This window comes from Coenobita brevimanus, chromosome 93, assembly GCF_032717465.1.
Source record: "Coenobita brevimanus isolate Jiangsu-jjx chromosome 93, ASM3271746v2, whole genome shotgun sequence".
Taxonomy (NCBI): Eukaryota; Metazoa; Arthropoda; class Malacostraca; order Decapoda; family Coenobitidae; genus Coenobita; species Coenobita brevimanus.
This window is the reverse complement of record NC_137046.1, coordinates 60,967,644-60,982,411: the sequence shown is the minus strand read 5'-3', so window position 1 is coordinate 60,982,411 and position 14,768 is coordinate 60,967,644. Positions and strand designations below refer to the sequence as shown.

Genomic DNA, 14,768 nt, shown 5'->3' with positions numbered 1-14,768 from the left:
CCTATTTCTTGAAGGCAAACAATAGCGCAATAATTTTAATACGCCTTCTGGAACTCAATTAAAAACTAATTATATATCTACGTTATTATACGGCTCGGCTTTTTATTCTCTCTCTCTCTCTCTCTCTCACTTCTATTTTATTTGTCATTATTACAGCTACTACTGTCTTCATTTATTGCTTCAACCACCCTCTTTTCCTCCTCTCTCTCTCTCTCGCTCTCTCTCTCTCTCTCTCTCCCTCTCCCTCTCTCTCTCTCTCTCCCTCTCTCTCTCTCTCTCTCTCTCTCTCTCTCTCTCTCTCTCTCTCTCTCTCTCAATTTAAGTTCATTTATCTTATAATTAATTAGATTTACTGTAAATGCGCGATATGACTTTATTTACAGTATTTATTTATCGATTTATTTATTCACTCTCTCTTCATTTCACATTTCACTTTGTCCACTTTTTTCCGAGAGAGAGAGAGAGAGAGAGAGAGAGAGAGAGAGAGAGAGAGAGAGAGAGGGAGCGGCGTGAGCACATGCGCACACATTAAGTTTGTAGATGCTCTTGGCTAACTGCAACACACACACACACACACACACACACACACACACACACACACACACACATAATGATTATAAGATGCCGGAAAAAATGCCCTTTAAATCAATACCCCTTAATTTCCGAAAAAAGAGGAGGAGGAGGAAGAGGATAAAATGAAAGAATATAGAAAAAGTGACAGGAAAATATAAGGATTACAATTATTATTATTATTTTTTTGGCAGAGTCTGGGCATAGAGCTGATAGCCCGTTCCCTGAGGCCCAGCAGTCCTACGTGCCACACACCTTCGCATGTCACCACTTCGACGCTAATACCCACCGTCCTTGGTGAATACACTCTAGGACTGTCTCACTGAGGACGGGTGTAATGGCATTTGTGAGGGAGTTTTTGATACGTCGGTGGGTCTTAATAAAAATCAATAAGGTCTGTTTTAAAGAAATTCAAGAAAATCCCGCAGACCATTTTTCTTTACAACCATCACCACCATAACCACCATCACCAAGACCATCAGCATGCCAATACAACAAGGGCGCACCACACCACCACCACCACAACCACCACATCTTTCATCATCATCATCATCATCACCATCATCATCACAACAAGGCCAACCACCACCACTCTCACCTCAATTACCCCCCCCCTCATTATCTTTTGCCAACCCATCTTTACCTAACACGCTTTTTATATAGATCCCCCCCCCCTCTCTCTCTCTCATCTTTTTCCTCTCTTCTCTTACTCCAACTCATTTTCGCTTTCCCTCTTTTTTTTCCTCTTCCCTCTTTGTCTTCCTTGTTATTCCTCTCATCTCTCTCTCTCTCTCTCTCTCTCTCTCTCTCTCTCTCTCTCTCTCTCTCTCTCTCTCTCTCCATAATCCCCTTTTCTATGGCGTCTAAATTATTCATCAGTCACTTCAATTACTCCTTATTCATAGCTCCTCTTACCCCTTTCATTTTCCTCCCCTGCCTGACTCTCTCTCTCTCACTCCCTCTCTCTCTCTCTCTCTCTCTCTCTCACTCTCATTACCCCTTTCCCTTTCCGTCCCAGCCTCCCTTCACTTCCTTCCTGCCCCTCCCTTCCTCTCTTTATGCGTCCATCATACTAGTCTGTCTCTCTCTCTCTCTTCTGTTCGTTAAGAATCCTAAGATGAGAGAATCCGTGGATGATTCTCTTAGATATAATGCGTCAGAGAGAGAGAGAGAGAGAGAGAGAGAGAGAGAGAGAGAGAGAGAGAGAGAGGAATAAAAAAAAAAAAAGTGAAAAGTGGAACAGTAGACCAAACCGTGACCCTGACCATAAATACGTTTCACTCTCAGGTCATATACTCGTTTCATTTTTCTCTCAGCTTCCTGTTTCCTCCTTTACTGCCTCCTCTCCCACGTCTCCCTTCCCAGTCTCTCTTAATCCCCTTTCCCCTAACCTAATTCCATTTTTCCTCCCTCCTCTTTCATTCTTTTCCTTTTCTCTTCCTTCCATTTTCTTTTCCCAGCCCAGGGTATTATTTCCCTCTTTCCAGCCACTTCAATATTCTTCCTTATTCTCGGTACCCCTCCCCCATCTCTTCCTTTTCCCCCCTTCTCCCTTTCTCTCTCCCTGTAATCTCTCTTCTTTCCTCTCTCCGCTCGGCATTTTTTTTAACCTCTCTCTTTCCCTCCCTTCCTCCCCCTTCCTTACGCTCTATCACACCATCTCTTTCCCCTCTCTCTCTGCAATGACTTTCCATTTTCATCTTTACTTTTCTTTTTTTTAACTTTTCCTTCAATTTTCCCTTCCCTTCTCTCTCCTTTTCTCCCATCTAAAGTATCTCCCTCCCAATCTTCACTTTCTTCCTCTCTCCCATGTAATTTACCTCGCTCCCTCCCTTCTTTTCTTTCCCACACTTACCTTCAAGCCTCTCTCTCTCTCTTCCTTCCTTCCTTCCTCCCTCCCTCCCTTACCTTCCATCACAGCCACAGTTTCTATCGCTCCCTCCTTTCTTTTCCCTCCCATACCTGCCGATCTACCCTCCCTTTCCCTCATCCCTCCCTTTATTTCTCTCCCACCCTCCCTTCACCTCTTTCCTCTCCCTCCCTTACCTCCCTCCCATCCTGCCTTTCCCCGGCATCCCTCCGGCGTCCTTCACTCCCTTCACAACCATTTATCCCGGCAAATTATACCCACAATTCCGCTCCCTTTCACTCACCCAAATGCCACCCTTTTTTGTGGCTGTGATTTTCCCTGGAAGGCCTCCATGCGTATGACTGTGCTCCTGCCTCTCTCTCTCTCTCTCAATATATGTATAGGTACGGTATATGTGTGTGTGTGTGTGTGTGTGTGTGTGTGTGTGTGTGTGTGTGTGTGTGTGTATAGGTATGTATCCATGTATGCATACAGGCCACAAATAACTATCAATATGCAAAACTATAAAAAAAAAAAACTTCTATTATGCAGGTGTGCTCCGTCCACACAGCAGTACACACGGCAGAGGCAGGCAGTGGCAGAGAGGAGGAGGTGCAGCCAGAGAGAAAACTGACACAACTATTGACTGAGTGTTGCTGTGGGTGGATGTGTGGTGTTGCTGTGGGTGGATGTGTGTGATGTTGCTGTGGGTGGATGTGTGGTGTTGCTGTGGGTGGATGTGTGGTGTTGCTGTGGGTGGATGTGTGGTGTTGCTGTGGGTGGATGTGTGGTGTTGCTGTGGGTGGATGTGTGGTGTTGCTGTGGGTGGATGTGTGGTGTTGCTGTGGGTGGAAGTGTGTGGTGTTGCTGTGGGTGGATGTGTGGTGTTGCTGTGGGTGGATGTGTGGTGTTGCTGTGGGTGGATGTGTGGTGTTGCTGTGGGTGGATGTGTGGTGTTGCTGTGGGTGGATGTGTGGTGTTGCTGTGGGTGGATGTGTGGTGTTGCTGTGGGTGAATGTGTGGTGTTGCTGTGGGTGGATGTGTGGTGTTGCTGTGGGTGAATGTGTGGTGTTGCTGTGGGTGGATGTGTGGTGTTGCTGTGGGTGGATGTGTGATGTTGCTGTGGGTGGATGTGTGGTGTTGCTGTGGGTGAATGTGTGGTGTTGCTGTGGGTGGATGTGTGGTGTTGCTGTGGGTGGATGTGTGGTGTTGCTGTGGGTGGAAGTGTGTGATGTTGCTGTGGGTGGATGGGTGGTGTTGCTGTGGGTGGATGGGTGGTGTTGCTGTGGGTGAATGTGTGATGTTGCTGTGGGTGGATGTGTGGTGTTGCTGTGGGTGGATGTGTGGTGTTGCTGTGGGTGGAAGTGTGTGATGTTGCTGTGGGTGGATCTGTGGTGTTGCTGTGGGTGGATGTGTGGTGTTGCTGTGGGTGAATGTGTGGTGTTGCTGTGGGTGGAAGTGTGTGATGTTGCTGTGGGTGGATGTGTGGTGTTGCTGTGGGTGAATGGGTGGTGTTGCAGTGGACGGGAGAAGAACTATTCATAAACACAGCCAATCAATCAATCAATCAATCAAGCAAGCAATTTATTTACCTATCTATATAATCAATATAGGCAGTGATACATGTAAATACTTTTCCTTAAATAAAAGTCCTAATATAAACGCAACAAAGGGAGCCAAATTAATAATAGATTAAAGGCAGAAGACAAGGAGTGTAGGATGACTAGCTATATAAAGTGGCTGATGACTATATAAATACAAGCTGACCTCATATAGCCTATACCCAGTACAATTTAATAACAGACTAAGATGAGGAGAGATTGGTGTGTGTGTGTGTGTGTGTGTGTGTGTGTGTGTGTGTGTGTGTGTGTGTGTGTGTGTGAGAGAGAGAGAGAGAGAGAGAGAGAGAGAGAGTGGATTAGTGTTGGTTCGTCCTCCATGGTGACTGTGCGGCCTTACCAGTCACTGCCACCTCACCACTCACTTCAGCGGATTCCAAGAGTGCATACCCCCTAAATGACGTCACTGGGCTTCAAAGGGTTAATGGTGACGTGCCGTAACTCTCAGCATGATTTTTATTTATTTATTTATTCATTAATTTATATATCATTTTCATGAGGCTGGTGGAAAGAGAAGACGTTTGATCAAGAGGGGATGGTTTATGAGAGAAAATTAGAATGGAGTGTAGTTTTGAGAAATAACTCATCTCTCCCCCACCCACCGGTAGCCTACAGGGGTCCATAGCCATCCCTTCACTTGATGTTGCATTTTTAAGACAAATTTATCCCTAGAATAACCTCCTTAAGTTTCTGTTAAAAAAAAAAAAAATCTGTTCTCATGTCAGATATTTTAGTTCATGGAAATAAACTGATGAAAAGAATTATCGTTAATTATGCTCCAACACTTTACAAAGGCAAGGTTTTCTTCACATCACTATATTAAAAAAAAAAAGTAACATCGCTAAATTTCAAAAGGTTAAATTCTAAACGCACTTCCCCCAACTAATGAACGATTTCAGAAAGGGCCGCAAACAATGAACACACTAATCACGGCGGCCTTCCCACTACGTAAAAAAAAGATTACGGCAAGAAAGAACAATAATGCCAATAGTTACGCTCATGACAAGAAAAATAATGGCCGTAATAATAACAATAATAATAATAATAACAAAAATAAAAACAACAATAATAAAAATAATAAAAACAATAATAATAATAATAATAATAATAATGATAATAATATAATAATAATAAACCTCCCATCCCTGTTTCGATCCAGATCAACAATATTGAGGCAGGAACTCGTTAGTGTGCACGTGTTGCAATAAAAATCCTTTATTTTCATGAACACAAAGACGTAGGAGAGGGTGAAGGAGTAACGAAGGTGGAGACAGAAGAAACGAGGAAGTGGGAAAGGGGAAGAGGGAAGTGGAGAGGAGAGGACAGGAGAGAAAAGAAGAGGAGGAGAGAGGAGAGGAGACGAGAGGAAACAAGAGAAGAGAAGAGGAGGCAAGAGGAGAGGAAGGGATGGGGAGAGGAGAGGAATGGAGAGAGGTAGAGGAGGGGATGGGGAGGAGAAGAGGAGAGACGAGAGGAGAGGAGGGGATGGGGAAGAGGAGAGGAGAGAAGAGATGAGGAGACGAGAAGAATGGAGGGGATGGGGAAGAGGAGAGGAGTGGAGAGAGGAGGAGAGGGATCGAGGAAGAGTGGGAAATGGAAGGGAGTGGAGAAATAATGAAGGTGGAGACAGGTAAAGCGAGTGGAAGAGGAGAGAGGGGGGGGGCAATGGGAAACAGTAGAGGAGTGGAGAGAGGAAGAGAGGTATGGAGGAAGAATGGGATAAGGAAAGATTAAGTGGGGGAAGAGGAGGGGAAGAGGAGAGGAGAGGAATGGACAAAAGGAAGACAGGACGTGAGAGAGAGAGAGAGAGAGAGAGAGAGAGAGAGAGAGAGAGAGAGATGCGTGAAGAAAAGGCCTGGGAAGGGACAGATAAAGCAAAGGGGTCAAGGATAAGAGAAAAATAAGACTACTGGGACATAGATAAGAGTAAGGGGGTAGAGGCACGTATTCTATTGGGGTAAGGATGCTCCCTAACACCTCTTCCTTAACGATTTATTTTGGAATGTGGGTGGTTAATATCCTTTGTACGTTATTAATGCTGAGTATGGCAATGTTAAAAGGATTTATATAATACAGGCTACGGCAGGAAGGGGTAAAATGCAAAATAAATCGCTTAGGAAAAGGCGTTTAGAAGAGTCGCAGATAAGGGGTGTGAAGTGGGACGCGACGCAGAGATACAAGGTATAATAATATGGTGTTTGAGAGAAGTGATAAGGTTGGCGATACGTGAGGAGATAAGAGGAAGGACAGAGATACGGATAAGAGAGGGGGCGTGGGGGGGATGATAAGTGGGACGCGACTTCAATGTGACACTGGAGATTGCGTAACGCCTCTTCCTTAGCGATTTATTCTGCACATTAAATCGCCAAGGAACAGGTGCTACAAAGTTCCAAAGGCAGTGAAAAATTAAACCCTTGGAGAACATATAAAAGAATATAAAGAAACCACTGAAAAGTAAGACAAGACAAGGATAGAGTGAGTAAGACGATGTAAGCAAAAAATAAAAGACAAAACGTGTCGAAGAAGGCATCTAAGACTTCCTAACATCTCTTTTTAAACGATTTATTCTCCGCATACGACGTCAATATCCTCTTGTTGCTGCTGTTGTCGTCTAACCCTTGTCTGCCTGGCTGACCAGACCTGTCGACCACAGTTAAGCATGTGCTTTTATCAGGCTGTCCTACAGGTACAGTACAGTACATACACCGTGCAGGAAACCGGTACTCCCAAAGTGTTGTAAACAGCGCCTTGCCAAGGGGGACCAGGAGCCTTCCCACGGCATGTTCTAAGGAAATACGAGGAAGCTTGGCTCTCGGATGGGCGCCGCAGCTACTTAGCTCCACCCACGGTGCGCAGCGCTGCCACATGTAGGCTCCCAGGCGAACAGATACAATAAAGAAACAAACCTTGCTCAACAGTCTGACCGGCCTTACAATCGCACCTGGGTTCTTCCAGTTGCTAGGTAGGCGTGCTAACCAATACACTACCGGGCCCTCTAGGTGTGGAGATAAGGGGGAGGGGGTGGGGGGCTTAAGTGGGACGCGACAGTGAGAGAGAAAAGTAGGGTAGGACAAGTGGACTGAGATACGTGGGTGTGTGTGTGTGTGTGTGTGTGTGTGTGTGTGTGAGAGAGAGAGAGAGAGAGAGAGAGAGAGAGAGAGGCAGAAAATCATCCTATCAGCCTCCACCCCTTTACTAAGACCCACAAATCATCAGCCAGAGATAACAACAGGTCAAAAGAGTACACAGAGATAAGAAAACAGATGAAGGGAAGCTGACACCAATTACATACCTTACTAATTAACCTCTAAGACCCCTAAACAGGTTAATCACGTACTCAAAGTGGTATCACGAGTCAGGGGGTTAATGAAGACTCTATTTTACGTTTCTAATTCAATAAAACGTCCCGAGCTCTGAATAAAATTGTCTGGTATACCACATTCATTCTTACCTGGCAAATATCCCTAATCCCCTTCAGCTCAATGGATGGCCAGGTGTAGTCAGACAGGCTGATCTGACTAGTGACCAAGGAGACTCATCCCTACGTCATAACTATTCCACGCAACTATGATTTAGACCCGTATTCCAGTCCCGTAAGGAAGCTCCCTAACCTCTTTTCCTAAGCGACTTATTTTGCTCATTGCACCTTACTGTAATAGTCTGTGTTTCATTAATCCATCTAATATTGCCAAACTCTGCATAAATAACGTACAAAAGGATAATGACCGGCCTGATCCAAAAATAAATCGCTGACGAAGAGGTGTTAGGGAATCTACTTAAGCGACGAAAATACATGGCAGTGGTCCAGTTCCGTCAGATGAAAAAATAATAATGGCAACAAGAATGAAACTAATAATAATAATAATAATAATAATAGTAATAATAATGGTAATGATGATGATGATAATGATGATGACGATAATGATGATGATGATAATGATAATAATAATAATAATAATAATATGCCACCGGGTTCATTTGGTCACAGGCCCCCTGGAGCAACGCCATGTAGGTCAGTTCAACATAGGTGCACATGTGCGTAACCGGATGTATACATAAGAGAAAGTGAACGAATGACAGTAGTTTGTTTTGGCGAAGGGAGGCGATAATTAATGACACGGACGAACTGGGCGAGAAAAATTTTGGCTCCATATCTATAAACCTTCTTAAGACATCTATAAACCTTAGGATATCTATAAACTTTCTTAAGACATCTATAAACCTTCTTAAGACATCTATAAATCTTCTTAAGACGTCTATAAACCTTCTTAAAATTATCTCCTTAGTACGATGATATTTTTTCTGCTTTTTTTATTGTTTATTTTTCCTATCTTCAGACGATTTTATTTATCTTAGTGCAGGCTCTTCCATCTTCTCCCTCTCTCTTCCTCCCTCCTTCCATTCGTCTTTCCTCCCTCTCTCCCACCTTCTTATCCCCTTCTCTTCCTTCCACCTTTCTTCGAATTCCTCCCTCCTTCTTCCGCCTTACTTCCCTCTTTCCCTTCTTCCTCTCCTCTTCTTCTGTCCCCTCCCCCTCCTTCCTCTCTTTTCCCACCCCTCTCTCTCTCCTTCCTTCCTCTCCCTCCCCTTCTCCTTCTTCCTCTCCTTTACGTTCCCTCCCTCTCTCCTCTCTCCATCCTTCCTTCCCCTTCTCTCACCTCCCTCTCTCCCTCCTCTCCCTCCCCCTCCCTCCCCTCCAACAGGTGTGTCTCTCACTAGGCTGGCTGGTCACGAAGCCGGCCACTCACTTCATTGCATCGCCTATCGCCAGACGGAGGGGGAGGGGCAGGAGGGAGGGAGGGAGGGGGAGGGGAGAGAAGAGAAAGCAAGGGAAAGAGGAAGAAAGGAGAGGAAGGAAGAGCAAAGAGTGGGGAGAGGAACAGGGAAGGGAGGGTTGGGAAAGAGCACGAAGGGGTGGGAGGAGAGGGAGAACAGAAAGGAAGGAAAATAAGAGGAAGGCGGAAGGAAGGAGGAAAAGCAGGACGAAAGGGAGAAGAGGAGGGGAGCAGGGAGGAGGGAGGAAAGGAGGAGGGAGGAGGAAGGGGGTACAGGAAGGAGGAAGAAGGAAGGAGAGGGAGCAGGAGAGAAGGGAAACAAAGGAAGGGGAGGAAGGAGAAGCAGCAGGAAGGGAGAACAGGAGGAGGAGCAAGAAGAAGGGGAAAGGAAAGCAGAAAGGGGGAGGGAGGAAGGAGGGGGAGTAGGAAATGGGAGGGAGAAGGAAGGAGGGGAGAGAAAAGGAGACGGGGGAAGGGAGGGGGTGTCACATTCTGGTCCGGGTCGCTGGCTCGCATATATTACTGTCCGGGAATTGTGGGGGGGAGGGGGCGTAGAGAGAGAGAGAGAGAGAGAGAGAGAGAGAGAGAGAGAATGGACCCTCGAGCCTATGTCCAGGTCTAATCTTCCCCCCTTAAAAAAAAAAAAAAAAAAAAAAGGAGAGAGAGAGGAGGAAGGAGGGAGGGAAGTGGAGGGAGAAAGATGGGAGAGAAAAAGTGGAGGTACACGAGAGAGAATGGAGAAAGAGAAGCATGGAGCTGCAGGAGGAGGAGGAGGAGGAGGAGAAGGTAGGGTGGGAGGGAAATGGAAGAAAAAAAAAGGAAGAAGGGAGGGAGAGAGAACATTCAAGGAAGGAGAAAGATGAGAGGGAAGGGATGGGGGAAGAGGAGGAGGGAAAGAGGAAAGGGGAGGAAGGAAGGAAGAAAAAATAAGATGGAATAAGAGAGTAGAAGGAAGGAATGAAGGAAGAAAATATAGGGAGGGGAAAGAGAACGGTGAAAAAAGGAAAGAAGAGGGGGTGAAAGAAAGAGAGAAGAGAGAGAAGGAAGGAGACGAGAAGGATGATGATGATGATGATGATGATGATGATGATGATGATGATGATGAGGAGGAGGAGGAGGAGGAGGAGGAGGAAAAGAGAGAAGAAAGGAGAGAAGAGGAGAAGGAGGAAGAGGAGGAGGAGGAGGAGGAGGAAAAGAGAGAAGAGAGGAGAGAAGAGGAGAAGGAGGAGGAGGAGGAGGAGGAGGGAAAATGGCCCCTGTATAAATTACCAGCGATGCAGAAATGATGAAGAGGAAGATGGTCGTTCAGGTAGAGAGAGAGAGAGAGAGAGAGAGAGAGAGAGAGAGAGAGAGAGAGAGAGAGAGAGAATTACTAGGATACCCCATCATGTACGGTAACTATATAGGACAGGCTTATAATTATAAACCCCATATAGGCTATACCTTATGAACTACTCCTACCTTCGGTACTAATCTCCTGGAAGCAAAGTAGAGCGAGAGAGAGAGAGAGAGAGAGAGAGAGAGAGAGAGAGAGAGAGAGAGAGAGAGAGAGAGAGAGAGAGCACCCAATTGCTATGTTTCTGGGCTGCTTTAAAACATTCACAGGTATTGGGGCCAGTGTGTGTGTGTGTGTGTGTGTGTGTGTGTGTGTGTGTGTGTGTGTGTGTGTGTGTGTGTGTGTGTGTGTGTGTGTGTGTGTGTGTGTGTGTGTGTGTGTGTGTGTGCTGAATGCGTACACGTCTTAACTCTGCTGCATCTGTGTACGTGTTTACATATGTCACTATTTTCAAACCCGTTTTTTACCCACTCTCGTGTGTGCATCAGTGTTCGCCTCTCCTTTGACGCCTCTCAGTTCAATCTTCTTTTCCCTAACGCCTCCACTCACTCGATGTACTGCTGCTTTCAGGTGACTCTACCCTGAATAACAAGCCAAATGGTTCACTGATAACATTACGCTGGGTGGTAACCATATAACTAAATGACGCCTGGTGGTCGTGAGTTTATGCGTACCAACCGGATGGGGACTTGAATCAAGGGTTTATATCCGAAAAATGGTTTAGGTTTAGTACTTACATAATGCCACTCAGGGACGAGGGAGGCTGGCCACCCTTGCCTTCAATGTTGGGACTGGGTGGCTTAGCCCCATGTTCCTGCGCTTCAGATGAGACAAATGAACTGGATGATTCGCGTCGGTTAATGTAGCTCCTTAACACCTTCTCCTCAGCGAATTATTCTGCTTTTTGCACATTATAGTCCTCTTCTCTGTTGTTAAAATCATTCTAATATCCCCACAGTCTTCATAAACAACGTACGGAATAATATGAACCAGTCGTGTCAAAAAATAAATAGATAAGAAAGAGGTGTTAGGGAGATTCCTTAAGTGACGAGCAAAGGGGCCTTAATTATATAGTGTTCTGGTACCTCCTTTATAAGTGCCAGGTATGTTCTATTTCTATGGTTGGGTTCATTCTCAGATCCTCTCTCTCTCTCTCGCTCTCATCTAAATAAAATCATCCGGTGATACCAAATACACGTACACGAGAGGGTTAAGGTGCTCACGTGCTCAGTTTAGTGCTCTTGTGCTCAACGTATATTCATTAACCCCTTCACCTCGAGGACCTCTTCACTTTCAACCCCTTCACCTCTAGGACCTCTTCAGTTTAAACCCCTTCACCTCGAGGGCCTCTTCAGTTTAAACCCCTTCACCTCGAGGATCTAGTTTTATACCCCTTCACCTCGAGGACCTCTTCAGTTTAAACCCCTTCACCTCGAGGACGTCTTCATTTTAAACCCCTTCACCTCGAGGACCTCTTCAGTTTAAATCCCTTCACCTCGAGGACCTCTTCATTTTAAAACCCCTTCACCTCGAGGACCTCTTCATTTTAAAACCCCTTCACCTCGAGGACCTCTTCAGTTTAAATCCCTTCACCTCGAGGACCTCTTCATTTCAAAACCCCTTCACCTCGAGGACCTCTTCATTTTAAAACCCCTTCACCTCGAGGACCTCTTCATTTTAAACCCCTTCACCTCGAGGACCTCTTCAGTTTAAATCCCTTCACCTCGAGGACCTCTTCATTTTAAAACCCCTTCACCTCGAGGACCTCTTCATTTTAAAACCCCTTCACCTCGAGGACCTCTTCATTTTAAACCCCTTCACCTCGAGGACTTCTTCAGTTTAAATCCCTTCACCTCGAGGACCTCTTCATTTCAAAACCCCTTCACCTCGAGGACCTCTTCATTTTAAAACCCCTTCACCTCGAGGACATATTCTTTATTTTATTTTTATTTTTTTAACCTCCCTACTTCCAGACGCTTCTACTCGCCTTATGAGACAATTTTCTACCTGAAGGAGTAAGATCTAGCCCTCATTAACCCCTTCAATTAAAAAAAAAAAAATACATGCCCTTTCTAACCTGAGCGTTATATTCTGAAATGAGCGATAAATGAAAAGGACGCACTCGGATTTAATGTGTTTATTTTTGAGCCACTTTTTTTTTCTCAGCCTCCTTTAGTGCTTTCGTGACTGGTTCAGTAAATTTCGTTTTAGTTCGTTTTATTGCCTCCATCAATGGGGTTATGTTTTTAGCCTGTGTTGTCTGTTTGTCTGTCTCGTCTGTCTGTCTGTTTGTCTGTGTGTATATCTGTTCGTTTGTCTGTTAGCAATATCATGGAAAAGTTACTGGATGAAACTACACCATTTAGAATACTGACTGCAAACCATCAGTGGAACAAGTCATAACATTTGGGAGGAAAAGAGGCAAAAGTTCAAGGTGAAGGTCATAATCATTAAAGGAGGGATGGTGTTGCTGCCTTCCCTGAGTGCTTTTGTTTTATATTTAATCCTCTCATGACTTGCCTCGGTCTGTCTGCCTCAGTTACCACGGAGCAGAATAAGACACTCCGAGGTCAAAGGAATATGAAAATAATAATAATAATAATAATAATAATAATAATAATAATAACAATGACCAAAAACATGACTTGCCTTACAGACGGAGCGGCGTGGGGTGAGATACAGAGGGGGCAGGGCTGTGGCACACGTATGAAAGCAGTGAGGCGGTATACAGGGCCCTACTTCACATCCGCCAACCGTGTCAACAATCCCCGTGTTCACATCCACCAAGCGTGTCAACAACCCACGCTTCACAGACTAAATCAGGCCAGGGATCACGTCACTTTTTGGACACAAGATTTCTTTTCTTTTTATTCTTATTCTTCACAACATAATTCCTTAGATTTCTCTTTTCTTCACCTTTGAGATTCTTTATTATCTTCTCAAATCACGTCAGTATTTTTTTTCTCCTACATTCAATTTCACAATATTATTCCTTTCGTACTGTTTTCTGCACTCTTAGATGCTTAATTATTTTCTTAAATGATATTATCAGGGACAATGTACATTTTGGGGTGCTATATTCATCTTTTTTTTTTTTTCTTTTTTTTAGATTTTCCTTGAGTCTTTGTTTTCTGCACTGATTCCTTTATTATTTACTTTAATCACTTTGTCATCATTTGTTCACTACTGACTTAGATTTTTTTACTTACTAATATTACTGTAGTTTTATTTTTTCTTTTACAAACAATCTTCAAGTTTTTTGTCCTCCACACTGTATGATTCCTCAAATGTACTCTCAAATCAACCTGTCCTCACTATTAAGTTTTTATTCTCTCTACATTATAACCTGGAATTATCACAAAATGTCATATTAAAGAAAATGTAAAAAAAGGGGGGGGGATTAATATGGGAAACTCATTTAATTTCCGTGTGGGCAGTGTAATGGATAAAAAAAAGAAATAACTACGTAATCAGGGAATTGCTCGTAAATCCTCTTTAGGGCGATTTTACTGGCTGTGAGATGAGCTGCCAACACGAGTCATAAATACGAGTTACACAGAATCACCGCTACACATAAACAAAATTAAAACAGAGCAGTTCAGATGGAGACATGGCAAGTTTAGGTCAGGTTAGAGTAAAAGGGGTATAGTTAAGGTGAATGAGGTATGGTTGGAGTGGTGTTTTCAGGTTAATATGCCTGTGGGATGGAGATAAGAATTTTGGACTGGAATGAAGAGAAAATAAATGGTCGATTTCAGGGCATTCTGTTGATAGTTCCCCCCCCTCTCTCCCTCTCTCTATCTATCTCTACAGAAATTCACGGCACTGTTGATAGTTCTCTCTCTCTCTCTCTCTCTCTCTCTCTCTGTATGTGTGTGTGTGTGTGTGTGTGTGTGTGTGTGTGTGTGTGTGTGTGTGTGTGTGTGTGTGTGTGTGTGTGTGTGTGTGTGTGTGTGTGTGTGTGCGCGCCAATTTTCACCCGACGTGCACCAGATAAAAAGGTTGACATGTATAAAGGATCACCATATTTAATCCAAAATTCATCCGAACGAGCCAGAACAACGAATCATGCACGAACTAAGATTCACGTCCACGAATCACAAACAGGATTGGCACAGGGAGTCATACAGAAGAATTACAGCCACGAATCATACAAAGGTCAAGCCACACAAAGACATGAGTTGCATTACATAACACATAGCCTGCATGTTATCAGGGTCTCTCTCTCTCTCTCTCTTACAAATGTACACAAAGACAGTTTACCACAGCAAAGGTTCATGGGTACTCTCTCTCTCTCTCTCTCTCTCTCTCTCTCTCTCTCTCTCTCTCTCACACACACACACACACACACACACACACACACACACACACACACACACCACCTAGAAAAAAGAAAACGCACGAGCAAAATGGAACAACAAAAACAACAATAACAAGAGCCACACCCAGCTGCCTCACACCCAATAAAAAGTAAAAAATATATATTCCCAGTATTTCTGAATCTAGAACAGAGAGAGAGAGAGAGAGAGAGAGAGAGAGAGAAAGAGAGAGAGACGGACAGACAGATAGACAGAAAGACAGACTGATTGATAAACAGACAGACAGACCCACGATCAGAA

At 44.4% G+C, this 14,768-nt stretch overlaps 1 long non-coding RNA gene across 1 annotated transcript in view; it reads right to left on the bottom strand.

Annotated features, from left to right (window-relative positions):
- LOC145412578 (uncharacterized) overlaps positions 1–13,151 on the bottom strand; it is an 87,507-nt gene extending 74,356 nt beyond the window's left edge. The window contains exon 1 of the long non-coding RNA XR_013899587.1: positions 12,799–13,151. This is a non-coding gene — a long non-coding RNA (uncharacterized LOC145412578). The remainder of the gene's footprint in view (positions 1–12,798) is intronic.
- Positions 13,152–14,768: the final 1,617 nt, after the last annotated feature.